Raw genomic sequence first — 13,261 nt, forward strand, 5'->3', positions numbered from 1 at the left:
ACACCTATGACGAATGAATACGTGTGTGTCACCTGTTTATTAGTTTTTATATATTTATTTATCTGTCGTAGTTCACTCTATCTATAAAACTTACCTAAATCTAAAACTTTGCATAGCAAAAATAAAAGATATTTAATAAATAATAATACTGCCGTTCGTCTTACGTAGACATTTTACAATTATTTTTTTGGCAATAATGAAGATTTTTTTTATTATCTATCAGCTGATAATTGACATTGAATTTATTATATGTACGCTAAAAAGATTTTTATAATCTGGAGATGAAAAGTTTGTTTACTAAGGGACTCCCAGATTTCTCCTTTCAAACTAATAGTCCAGTCGACTCTGTGTGAGACACATTAAACAGCCCAAGCAAATATAAGCTATATTTCTTTAACAATAAAGCTGAAAAAAAATCATGAAAAAATACCTGACATGAAAAACACATCTATTATAAAAATATTATAACGAAGTTCGTTAGAAACAAGTGCTTTATAGAAGGTCAAGATTATAAGTGAAATCTTGAGAGCTTTTTACGTTATCTTAGTATTGTGGTGAGTATTCCATCACTATAATGAGGCAAGTAACAAGGGTCTGCTTAAGGAACCCAAAAAAATGTATGAGTAAAGGGACCCTGAATTATGTAACGAATTTTTGGGTTCCGCACGATCTGTTGAATTTTTAACGATGCTATTCATATTTGAGGCTAATGGCTATTTTTATTTGACATTAAAAAAACAATACTTTTAAACGTAAAGACATTTTAGGAATATTTTATTTCCTTTTTATTAAATTATCTTTCATTTCTTACCTCCATTAGTCTTAAAATAGACTACAACCGTTATTGATAAACCAGACTTTAATCCAACATATTTTTTTCACCACATATATACATATATATATGTCCTTATACAATCAATCTCACCCGGATCCTCCGGAACCTTTTCTTTGTATTCTTCCTTTATTTAACTATTTATTGTCTCTTCATGAACACATGATTTATGCGGATGGCTTTAAAAGACCTTTGGTTACTATCCAGACTTTCTCAAGCTTGCGGGAAGTTATTTATAACGTTTTTCACACCAAAAGAGAGAGTTAAGTTGAGCTTTAATGATAGAAAAACTGTCTGAATAATGTACTCATTCATTTTAGTGATACGATACGTGATTGGTATTTTGTTTGAATGATATGAGCTAAATGGATGTAGGTAGATTAATTATTCACGAACAAAACATTAAAATGTTGTTAACTCGTTTTTAATTATATATTAATGACATAATAATAAAAACGGTTCCAATAAACTGTATAATAAAGACATTTTTTAGTTAAATATTTTCACATTGTTGTAAATTCTCAGAATTGTTTTAACAAACTCGCACACATATGTCTTAAACCTCATTCAAACCAAATATTTCATGTAAATAATTCAATATTGCTGGAGTAATAAATCAATTAATTATTTTTATTTATTTGCTGTAATTATATGAGATGTATTTTATTTTAAATAATTGCAACAAAACTAAATTAAAGAAAATTCATTACTTACATTGAAACGAATATTTTTTGGAAGTTAAAATCTTAAGAACTCGAATTATCGTGGACTCCTAAGAAATGATTAATGATCCGTTTCTTAAATCTTCAACAGATGACGAAACTTCAACGCGTAACTTAAGAAGACTTAAATGTGAATCTTTTATCTATTTTTAAAGAAAATTTTTGGTCAATCTTTTAACACCCACCGAGTAATACGTGGTTATGAGTTCAGAGGGTAATGTAAGGATAAAGAGATGTTTGGTAACGTCTCTCAAGATTTACTCGATACCGAAAATATAATTTCTTTGATCCTATTTCAAAGCAAAGTAAACGAAAAGTCGCGTCAAGATCAGATTGGCTCGAAGGACCATAATTTTCATTTCCGATATTTACGTGGTTTGTTGTGTTTACTAACGATTGACATCTGACTTTGTTTGAAAAAGGTAGTAACTGCGATGCTGGTACGTTAATTATTCCATTGTTTACTTATAAAGTTTTAGGTACTTTAAGAATTTCGGTTGTCGCTTATAAAGTAACTTTCAATGAAAACATAAACATTTAAGGAAAATCAAAGTTAATTATATATAAATAGAAGTATCATCCTGCAATAATATTTGATCAAAATTCCAGATTTAAAAACATGTTTTAAGGTTAGACCGAGAACACTTAGGAAGTTATCTAGTATTTATGTTGTAAAAAACCAAAAAGAAAATAACTGTAAGGCAGAAAAAGAGGCATCAGTATGAAATTGTACAATCAAATGTTTAAATATAAAAGGCAAAGTCACTCTATTACTGTAGTTGGTCCCAGGAGAGGGTTCCTCTGAGAGATACAATCTTAACCATAAGGAATAAGTTTTTTAGCAACAAATGAATATCTCAAAGGAAACCGGACCCAGCCTCGAATATTATCACAAAAAAATATTAAAATTAATATTTATTATGTAGATCAATAATTCTCATTTCTGGTGGTTCCCATTACAATACAAAACTAAGACATTTTTTAACAATAAGAGCCGTCTTACATTATTGTTCACTTAAAGAAAAGATTTTTATCACTGTTGTATTGAGTTCTGCCTATTTTGTCTTTTTATACCAGTTATTGATATGATTATTTATATTTAATTTTATTTTTTCCTCATAAAACCTCAAGTTAATATCAATTTAAATTTCTATTTATAATTGAAAAAATCATTATTCAGACAAACAGATATCAATTTTTGTTATACGAAGATAACTTTGGTGTCATTAATACATGAGTATTACAATGAGAGGGAACTTTTTATCGTAAATCCAATCTTCATATAAAAAATAATCTCTGAAATTCTTTTCTTAACTTCTAATTACTCCCCTAGTTCTTTGGCATTTTACGCTGCAGAAGTTTTAAAATAAATACAATATGATCATGGCCGCTGAAGTCTTTAGACAGCAAATGTATAAAAGAGAAAATAATTAACATATTTTACTTTCTCTGTATCTTTAAAGCTCATTTTTCAAGTTAAAAACAAAAGAGCCATGGAAAAACAAACGAAAAATATAGGAACAGGTTCGTGTATTAGCAATATCTATACAATTAATATAATGTCGGTGAGAAAATTAACACTAATATTTTAATAGAATACTTACATTACTTAAATTTGATCCTTATATATGTAATGTTGTCTGATACCTGATACCTAAATGTCGTAAAATTCTAAGGAATAGTTTTGATATTCCAGGACTCACTTCACAAATATATTTCGGTTCTAAAAAGTCGGAAGTAATTGACTTAGAGATTCTTCCCGGCTACTGTGATTCTAGCGACTGGATCCCTCGGAGAATGATAATGAAGCTGACACACAGATGACTATAATGAATATAATATTGTCAGTGATACGAAATGAGATTTAAGGCTTCCACGAGTATTCATTTAAATAAAACTAATATTTTTCGGAGTATGTGGTTGAAATAATTATAAACGCCTAGTAAATACAAAAAATATTTGTTTTACTTCAGTGCTACGAAATTTAAAATGTTTATCATGAACAGAAATAGCAAGCGAGATATGTGTTTCAGTTAAAACGAGCACAAATATGTTAAAAATATCATTAGCCGGTAAAATTAATAACAAATAGTTTTAGATTGAAACATAAATCTTTCTATATTCATATAAAAACAAAAGGAGATATTAACGAGAAGAGTTTATAATTCTTGTTGACAACATTATCTTACTTTCAAAAAAGATAAGATAAATCAATTTTGAACTGACCTTTGACACTGAGCGTTGTTTTTGCGTTTATTATCAAGTTTGACGTTTCTAACGAGTATCATATAATTTATAATTTATAACATATCATTTGTTTATAGTATTGACTGTGTTCTTGTTAAGTTTGTCGATATAAAATCATGAATTTTAATTAGACTAGAATAAGCTAAAACTTTAACATGAACAGTCTTAAGTTAATCTTATGTTTTTCAAAGATTTAATATTTTCAACATTATCAAACATACACGTACCAAGCCATAAAAATTAAAAAAATCTGACGACAAGTAATATTTACATTATTATATAGAATATAAAAGTTGTTAATTTAACGGGCTACAGAATACAGAAACAGATTTTTTTGTTATTAAACAAAAAAGATACCATTATGTGGCAAGACTTATTTGTATTGTTAATTTATTTAACTATTATTTTTGCAGGAATAGGGCGCAAACAAACTTTAATTAACACATTAGTTGTAACGATCTTACATTTCAAGATACGATGTTTGAATTTTCATTTGTGTCTTGGGAAACGACCATGAATATTATTCTTAGTTTCCTTTCACTGATATAATAGAAAGACAGCAATGTCAATGTTATAAAATTAAGACAAACTTCGTCATTGACAGCCGTGTGTATCGCAGCTTTTATTGAAGTTACTTTGATACTTATTTTTGTGAAACATTTTCTATATGATATACAGGAAAGTAAATAATGTACGGCGTATTAAATTAATGTTTAAAATGTTTATACCTATATGATTTTCACACACTTCTTTAACAATGCAAAAAGTTTTTGTAAGCTGTCGCATTTTAAATAAACATTGGTACGATAAAATATCTAATTAATTCGGTTATATGCGAGTTACCTTTTCATTAGTAAAGTATTTACTCCAAGTAAAATTACATACATGTAGGTCGTAGGTCTCTCGTAAAACATCGTTATATATTTATGCCTACTGTTCGAAGGATACTAAAAAGTACCCGAAATAGACTGCATTCTACTGGGTAATATTCTTTGCAATAAAAGTTATTTCCTACAATATTATGGACCAGAAACATCAGACCAGCATTAACACACGCTAAAAACAAATTTTGAAGCTAGTATGTGCCGCAGTTTTACGATGTCTTGTTACTATACTTTACCCTGAAGGTAATAAAAGCGTTGCTTAAACTTAGAACAATGTTTTAATTTGTAACGGTATGCTTCCTTTATATTTATGTCTGTCTTGATGCTATGTCCTCCGGATTCATTAAACCAACCATGGCTGGTGACTCATTTAATGCTTACTCATGCAAACTCTGTCACAGATCCCACATCTGGCTTACTGCCCGATACCTTATGTAGAAAACTACGTCTTTGTTTAGTTATCACTTACATTATCACAGTTCTACCATTACATTGCTCCAAATCTGTCTAAAATGTTTATTTTCTGGAATTATTTAATCGACATGTATTTAATATTTTTTTTTTTTAATGAAAATAAATAACATGTAAAATGTATGAAGCTGTTTTCTATATATAATAAAAATATTCTGTTGAGCCAAAAACATAAGTTCCATTTTTATATTAACGTATGTCTGTTTCAGAAGATAATTTCAAAACGTTGACAACTATTTATTATTTCCTTTGATTTCTTCGGAGCTTCCAATAGGTTATTGACTTCAAAGGACTACGGTCAGTTACAGAAATAAATATTATAACTTATGAAATAAATATGATAGTACGAAAATATATATTGAACTATTTACTTAATTTTCCTCTTTATGTGTACATACATTAAAACAGATGTCTCAATATCAAAATCCGTGCAAGTAAAAACCCTGGTAAAGCAATAAATTACATTTACATATTACACACAGTCGGAGCACGGCGGAGGCACGCGAGGGCACTAAGTGAATACAGGAAGTACAGTGAAGCCTTAGTAACTTCCAGCGTGTAGGCCTGTGATATTGATGGCTGTTTATCTTTCAGGTAACAGTTACAAGATATATCACTACCTTCGTGTATAGCTGTGCTCTGGTTATCTTACACGAGTTGCTGATACTAGCTCTAAGTTGAGAGCTTTTACTATTAGATTTGTTTTCATTGTTTTTTCTCCATAACCTCCAATATACATATATAATAACATATAATTCAAAATATCTCACATGTCAAATAGAATATGAAGACATTTTACATCTTTATTCTTTATTTAGACATATTATAAGATTGAGATTTAAATTTGTAGCAAATTTTTATATAAATTTTGCTTTATGTAGATATTAAATGTTATAAGAAAGGTATTTTCTATTCTAAGCTCACACGACAACTGCGTGTTTTGTTATTGGCATTCTCAAAATGTGAAATAATTTTTAAATAAGTTAAATTAAGAAATATAACCGCCTGAACATTTCATGCCCACGCAATCACTGCAATCGATAAGATGTTCGGAGGCTATATTTAATTATGACGTCATTCCATTGATGGTCAGCGAACGAAGAGAATTACGTGGTAATGTTGAATGAAAAATGTATAGTTGTGATAGCAAATTCGATGCGGTTTTCGTATCACGATCAAGTGCGAAGTTTCTCCCTCTCAACCGCACAATCTAAGTTACAAACTTGTGGTTATGATTTGGACTAAGAAGAGTGATGAACGTTCTCCAAATATATTATAATAATAATAAATTGATCACCAGCATTGAGAAGCTCATTTAAGCTTTTTTTAAACGAAAATCTCGTAATGATTGAAATGGAATACTTATTGAAAAGACAATTGGAATTTTTCAAGAAATTGAGAAAATATGATTTTTTTTTAAGTTTAAATATGTAATACTCATTTAAGTTTCAGCGTCTGTACTTTTTCATGGAAGATTCAGAAACGTATCTTTGTGTTTGTTTTTTATTTTACGCGGCTTTACTATAAACAGTGTCTTTATATTTTACCGCGCTTTGAGACCAGTTAAAAATATTTCTCGACATTTAATAGTCATCTATGATTGGATTGAAGTCGTGGTGGCCTGGAGGTTAAAGGCCCGCCTCTCATGTGAGGGCGCGGGTTCGAAACCTGGCAAGTACCAATCTGATCTTTTACGAATCATATGTACTTTCTGAGAGTATTTAGACACCACTGAAGGAAAACATCGTGAGGAAACCTGGTCTTATAATATCAAATTATAAGATTGAAATCGCCAACCCGTCTTGAGCAAGCGTGGTAATTAATGCTCTAACCTTCTCCATGTGAGAAGAAGCCGTTGCTCAGCAGTGGGCTCCGACAGGCTGATGATGATGATGATGATTGCATTAGTGGAAATAAAAAATATTTAAGCATCTTAATGACTTCTATAGATATAGAAATAAACGTAACTATATACCATAGAAGATTTGTTGACCCTTTATTAAATTCTATAATTACATTTGTTAAGCATTCTATGTGGCGTAATGTATAAAACCTTAATATATAAAAGAGAAATAGGAATGTAAGTTATTATGAACGTTTTCTTTTAGATTCTCATAATGAATGGGTTTTAAAGAGCCTTATATGACTCAAATAAGAAACAACAAAGGCTTATTGTTAAAAAACGTACTGATTTAAACAGGTCACTGAACCTGAGGGCAAACTTAGTTAAGATAGAGTCAGTATTGGATGGTTTCAAAACTATTACTCATGTAAGTGAAACTTAGGTTTTCAGATATTACGCGTTTTTTGTTATATTTAAGTACATAATTTCAATGATTCGGTTTCTTTAAAGCAACCCAAAGGAATCGAACCTTTCCGTTGCTGTATCCCAAACTCTCCGCAAATCTAAGTTTCATTTAAAGAAATACAATTCGAAATCTTAGATATCATTATAATTACTGATATTTTTATTGGTAACATAGAAGGATTAAGGGATATTTTACATCTTTCAAAACCTTTGTCTATTATGAGTTTTATAACGATTTATTTAATTGGTAGTTTTGCGATTATTTTTTTTGCTCTTTTACGTTTTTGCAGCTATATAATTGCGTGTAGATTCATGTATAAATGGTTTCAAACAATCTAAACAAGTCACAAATCTCATCTGAATCTGCCGCTCATAACTCTTACATCCGTTTTGTTATTACCCTTTTTTTAGTTATCACACATTTTCAAACATTAAATCATCGTTGTACAGATAGAGTTTTGTATACTTGAACTAAGTATTTAGTTATTTATTAATATTGAAAACAGATTAAACTTTAGAAAACGGTGAATTAGCTTTCATACAAAACATAAATTTATGAATTTTATTTAAGCAGATAATTTTACACTTTTAAATACCCAACTAATAAAAAATATAATAGACAAAATATTTTTTATGCTTCTTTTAATTTGTATTTCTATAAATCCTAACAAGTACTGATTCAAGTGTCGCCTGCGAACATTCAGGTGATAGGAAAAGTTTGGACTAGCGTGTCGGTTGTTTCGGTTCGCTCTACTGACAGTCAGGATAATAAATTCTCGATTGGACTGATAGTTTATGGTGGATATTTTTAAATTATGTTCATTACCATTTCATGTCTTTTTATTTTATTAGATGTTTATATTTTTATTGTTTTCTTTAACTTGAATAGGAGCGATCTATGTGTGTGCGTGTGTGCAGGAGGCATTCATGTCCGTAGCGTGAGTGACATGTCATAGCCGCTTTTCATCCGATACGATTACACAAGTATTCACTTATGACTTGTACACTTTAAGTTACACCAACTTGTAAATCATGCTGTTAAGCAAGACTTTGTCAAAGGCTTTCGCCATATCAATAAATATTACACCTGTCATATTCGGGTATCTACAAATAAGTTCCTTGACTCCGTTAAGACGTGTACTGGATTGATGGAGTTGGTGTCCGTACCGTCAACTCAAAAGGAAATGAAAGCTGCTATCATTTGCCTCATACTATATGTAATGCTCTGCGGTTTTCGTCAGTCAGTGGTGCAACAAGGGCTCTATTATTAAATTTTCATTTTTTTATGTAAAAGTTGGCAAACGAGCAGACGGCTTATTTTATGTGCTGTAGTCACTGTAACCCATGGACATCCGCAACATAGATGTTACGGATGCGTTGCTAACCTTAGATGTTGACTAAAAGGGAGGGGTGGGAATAAGGAAATGACAGGTCAGGGTGGGAATAAGGAAATGACAGGACAGGGTGGGAATAGGGAAAGGGCACTCGGCTCTCTCACTCATCGGACGAAACGCAGTGTTTAATAACTACTTGACGCCGATTTTCTGTGAGAGGGTGGAACTTCCCCGGAGAGCTAGGCTCTGCCACCTATAAAAATATTACTCTAATTTCTGGATAATGGTTTTAGCAATCTCTCTGGGATCTCTCTCGTAGAGTTGTCTATCCGTTCAGTGAAAAACTAGAAGCAATGTTTGAGAGCAAACTGTTTTACTTTTTATCATTCAAGTCTTTACGAGGAAAACACAAAAACGCCTAGACAACACATTTAAAATTACGTAGACATCTTCAACTTCAAGGGTCCGTTTATCGTTATTTAAAAGTATCAAAATATATATTTCAAGAAAAGCAAAGACAAACCATAAAAGTGATATAAAGCTAGTCTTCGCAATAAAGTTTTGCCATTCACACAAATAAGTAAATCACCAAAATACACAACTCGGCAAGTTCTTTAACATTTTCTTGGCATTATTTCAAAATACAGAATTTTTTTTCGTATTATAACTTATTGGAGGTACGTAATCTAGTGAAATACGACTTACTTAGTAAGAGGAATATTGTAAAGGTGAATGTTAAAGCAAAATCTTGGCTTAACTTTGCAAAAACTAGGCATAAAAACCTGGCCAAGAATTCAAGGAATAAAGCGCGTGCCAAATACAGGGGAGAAGAAATTTTTTCGTCATATACGTAATATTGAAGCGTTATAGTAAGTAAGTCGTCTTGATGTTATATAAAGATAAAGATCTTTAGATGTTTACTCATACTTTAGCATTAATGGTACACAACTAAATTAAGTCCAAAAACTTTTGTTTTTAATTTGAAAAATTCAAGACTAATCCAGAGGTATAAGTTTTTTGTTGTCTTAACACCGCATAGGGTATTTTTTTCGCTCCGTAACAAGTTTGATTCGAATTCCTTGAGTGGATTCTTATGTTATTGGAAAAACAAATGTATTGTTAATCCCCAATCTTTTTAACACAATTAACTTTAATAATATATTTAATTATTTAGAAATATTTGATGGGCCATTATAATTTATGAATTATTGTAGTTTTATTAAACAATAAGAGTTTACGTATTGATAAGTACTGATTATTGATTCCAAATCCCGTGGGATGTGTAGCCCTTGGCCTTTCATATATGTAAAATTTGAATGACGTCATGTACTACAGCTAAAATAAATATTGTCCGTTCTAGAAATTGACATAATCACTACTGAAATAAACTAACGACTTCCCAAAGGGCACCGAGCAATTACTACGTGGAATAAGTGTCGCAAACAATCGATCGATATTCATAGTCAAATTGTTTTATATAATCTTTAAGAGGATGTGGTTCATATTCCAATATTACATTATTAAATATTCAAAAGGAGAAGGAGAGCCTGTTAGTTATTAACATGTACAATCCAATCGACGAGCTTTTTGTGGAAAATATAGGAGAAACTAAGAGCAAGAGACAAAAATTGTTTCTTGCACTCATTTGATAATATTCTCGTGTAGACTTACGTAAAATTTAGATCAATAAAAGCAATCGATTTTTATGTAGTATAAGTATGAGATAAGCAATCAAGGGATCTTTGTCCAGAAAAAAAAAACAAAATTAAAAAGATCCTACGTGGTGCTAACAATACAGCCTTAATTGAATTACAAATTGACAATGACAGTTGTGAGTCTTTAGACTTAAATTTTAACCATCTCTTATTATATTTCATAAGTATTTAGTAGGAAATGTTGATTCAATCACATGTCAAGGAATAAACAGATCTCTTTAACTGAACAATTTTTATCGACTAATACAACATCGCATCTCTCTTCTGAGTGTAATCTTTATGCACCAAATTACCTTTATGTGGTAGCAGATGTAACATGATGATGAAAATGAAATTTTAGGACAAATTCCAATTAGTCCTTGCATTTTCAGACACGACAAGATACTGGCCCGACCTCGTTGTGTTATTGAAAATTTGCAGCACTAGCTTATAGCAACGTCCACTTTTTAAATAATGTTATATTTCTGAAAAGAACTATGGGACTGTGCAATCATAATAGGCATATGGGGATAGATGCTCTTTCTTATTATTCTTTTTATGCTTGGAATCTTGCGAGCCTTAAAAGCTTGTGCTCAGAAATATACAAATGCTAAAGTCAGTTTTTATTTCTTTGTGTTTATTTCTTTGAAATGTATTGCAAAATAATGTCTTCAAATTCGTCTCTTAAGAATTTTTCCGTACATAATGTTTTGATTACAATTTCATAATATGTACTTTCCATACAGATAGTAAAAATATTTATTTATTGTTTTTTTTTTCATACCATATCGGAAGCGAACATTAGTTTGTTCATTAAAATCAATAAAAAAAATTATTATGGCTTTCGCTGATGCTTATGCGAAAAAATTTTAACATATTTATTTATTTTCTTTTCATTGTGCACGATAATTTTCTATTTTGTATGAATCAAAATTTACTTTTACGAGGAAAGAAATACTAAGCCTAAATGATTTAAAATATCTCTGGATTTTTTTTTCTCCAATGATATGATAGTACATGATGTATGTATATAGTAATTATTATAATAAATGCATTTATATTATGAGTAAAAATTCAATATAATTAATCTTAATATAAAAGCATCGTATATGTATGAAGCGCATTTTATTATTTTTGGTAGGGTAGTCCTATAATTAAATTATATTGACTTGTAAGTGTAATTAATACGTTTTAAAATTTTAAAAGTGATTCATCTTTGTCAATTTTTGTTTTATACATTTATCACGACATTGATCTCAAGTTAAAAAATAGTTTTTGAGCTGTTTGTACCGATTTAATGCCAATGACAGGGTAGAGGTAACGGATACATGTATTAAAGCCTATAAAGGTTACTATCGGTTTTGGTCTAATGGATTTGGTTTGTCCGTGGTGAAGAATGCTTTGAGCTCGAGCACATTTATTTTCCAACAATGTGAAACCTATTTTGTTCCTAATAAGAAAATAAATCAAACTAAACAACCATTAACATATTCAGATTTATTTGACCTAAACATGCTTCCACCTAAAAGCCTAGCTAGCAAGAAGTTCTTTTTCTCCCATTTCCAAATTTGAGAGCTTTAATTTATTTATTTCTTGTCAATGAAATAATTTAATCTATTATCATACTTAAAAAAACGATGTCATCCTAGCTTTAAATAATTTGAAGTTCAATCTCTCTCTTGAACCAAGTTATATCTACTAGTATTGTCAGGGAAAGAATAATCGAAGCTCTTTTTTTTTTCATAAAAGTTCTTTCAGACGAAAACTATTCTACATTGTAGACTAGTTTTTATTACTAAAAGTAAATTTTTATACATTTTGTGACTCCATGCAAATCTTAAATATTTTTTTAAGAGTTAAAAATAAAGTTTTTATATAAAATTATAATAATAAATTACCCTGTTCCAGCTTGCGAAGCTATTATTTCTTGAAAATGTTTTTTTGTTATTTCAAATTATTTCACAAAACCGATTGAGTTTAAAAAAAAAAAACAAAGTAAAACTTAAAAACTTTTAGAACTAATTACTAAACTTCGAAAAAATTATATGTTTTTAACTGAAAAAATACATAACAACAGTTTTCTGGCACTTTAACCACTCCACGACAACGGAATATATAGTAGTTATAAGTTTCCGCGACAAATATAACAAGCGCGCGCGAATAGTCCGAGAGACTCACAAACACTGAGCCGGCGGACGGTTCAGACATGCGTACATATCTTGCCATTTAGCATTTTAGATTTGTGGCTCCTAAGCATTTACATTTACAAACACAAAAAGGTACATTTCACTTGATACATTTTAAAACGTGTGCCTTAATGAATATTTATATAATTACCTTATCATATAAAAACATCAAATCTCTTCAATTTTAATTAATCCGTTTTAATTGTTTCTTACGGAAGTTTTGAAGTTAAAGTTGATAATTTGTGTAAATTCAAACCTGAGTTGAGACATTATTTCTTGATTAAACCCGATAATTTTGAATTAACGGGCTGATTTTGAAGATACTTGGAATTTTGAGAAGAAAAAATAAAGGATTGAAATAGAAATAAAAATCAGCCTTCATAGATACTTCCAGCCAGCTTACTGTCAAGCTCTGGTTGTTATACTCAAGTCAAGATAATCAAATGTCATTTGTGGTACACTATTCACTAAGAGATATAAAATTTAAAGAAAATTTTATATAACATTGCTTTTCTTTTTTTTGTTTTCGCATGTATTTTAAACATTAATTTACCATTTTAATTTATTTTGACTACTCTATAAA

At 29.9% G+C, this 13,261-nt stretch overlaps 1 protein-coding gene across 1 annotated transcript in view; it reads right to left on the reverse strand.

Annotated features, from left to right (window-relative positions):
• The window catches only part of LOC116774841 (octopamine receptor Oamb), a 71,919-nt gene extending 59,258 nt beyond the window's left edge, over positions 1 to 12,661 (reverse strand). Inside the window, exon 1 of the mRNA XM_032667616.2 lies at positions 12,391 to 12,661. The gene's annotated coding sequence lies outside the window, so the exon portion shown is untranslated. The remainder of the gene's footprint in view (positions 1 to 12,390) is intronic.
• Between the last annotated feature and the right edge of the window lie 600 nt (positions 12,662 to 13,261).

The sequence above is a fragment of the Danaus plexippus genome, chromosome 23 (genome assembly GCF_018135715.1).
Source record: "Danaus plexippus chromosome 23, MEX_DaPlex, whole genome shotgun sequence".
Taxonomy (NCBI): domain Eukaryota; kingdom Metazoa; phylum Arthropoda; class Insecta; order Lepidoptera; family Nymphalidae; genus Danaus; species Danaus plexippus.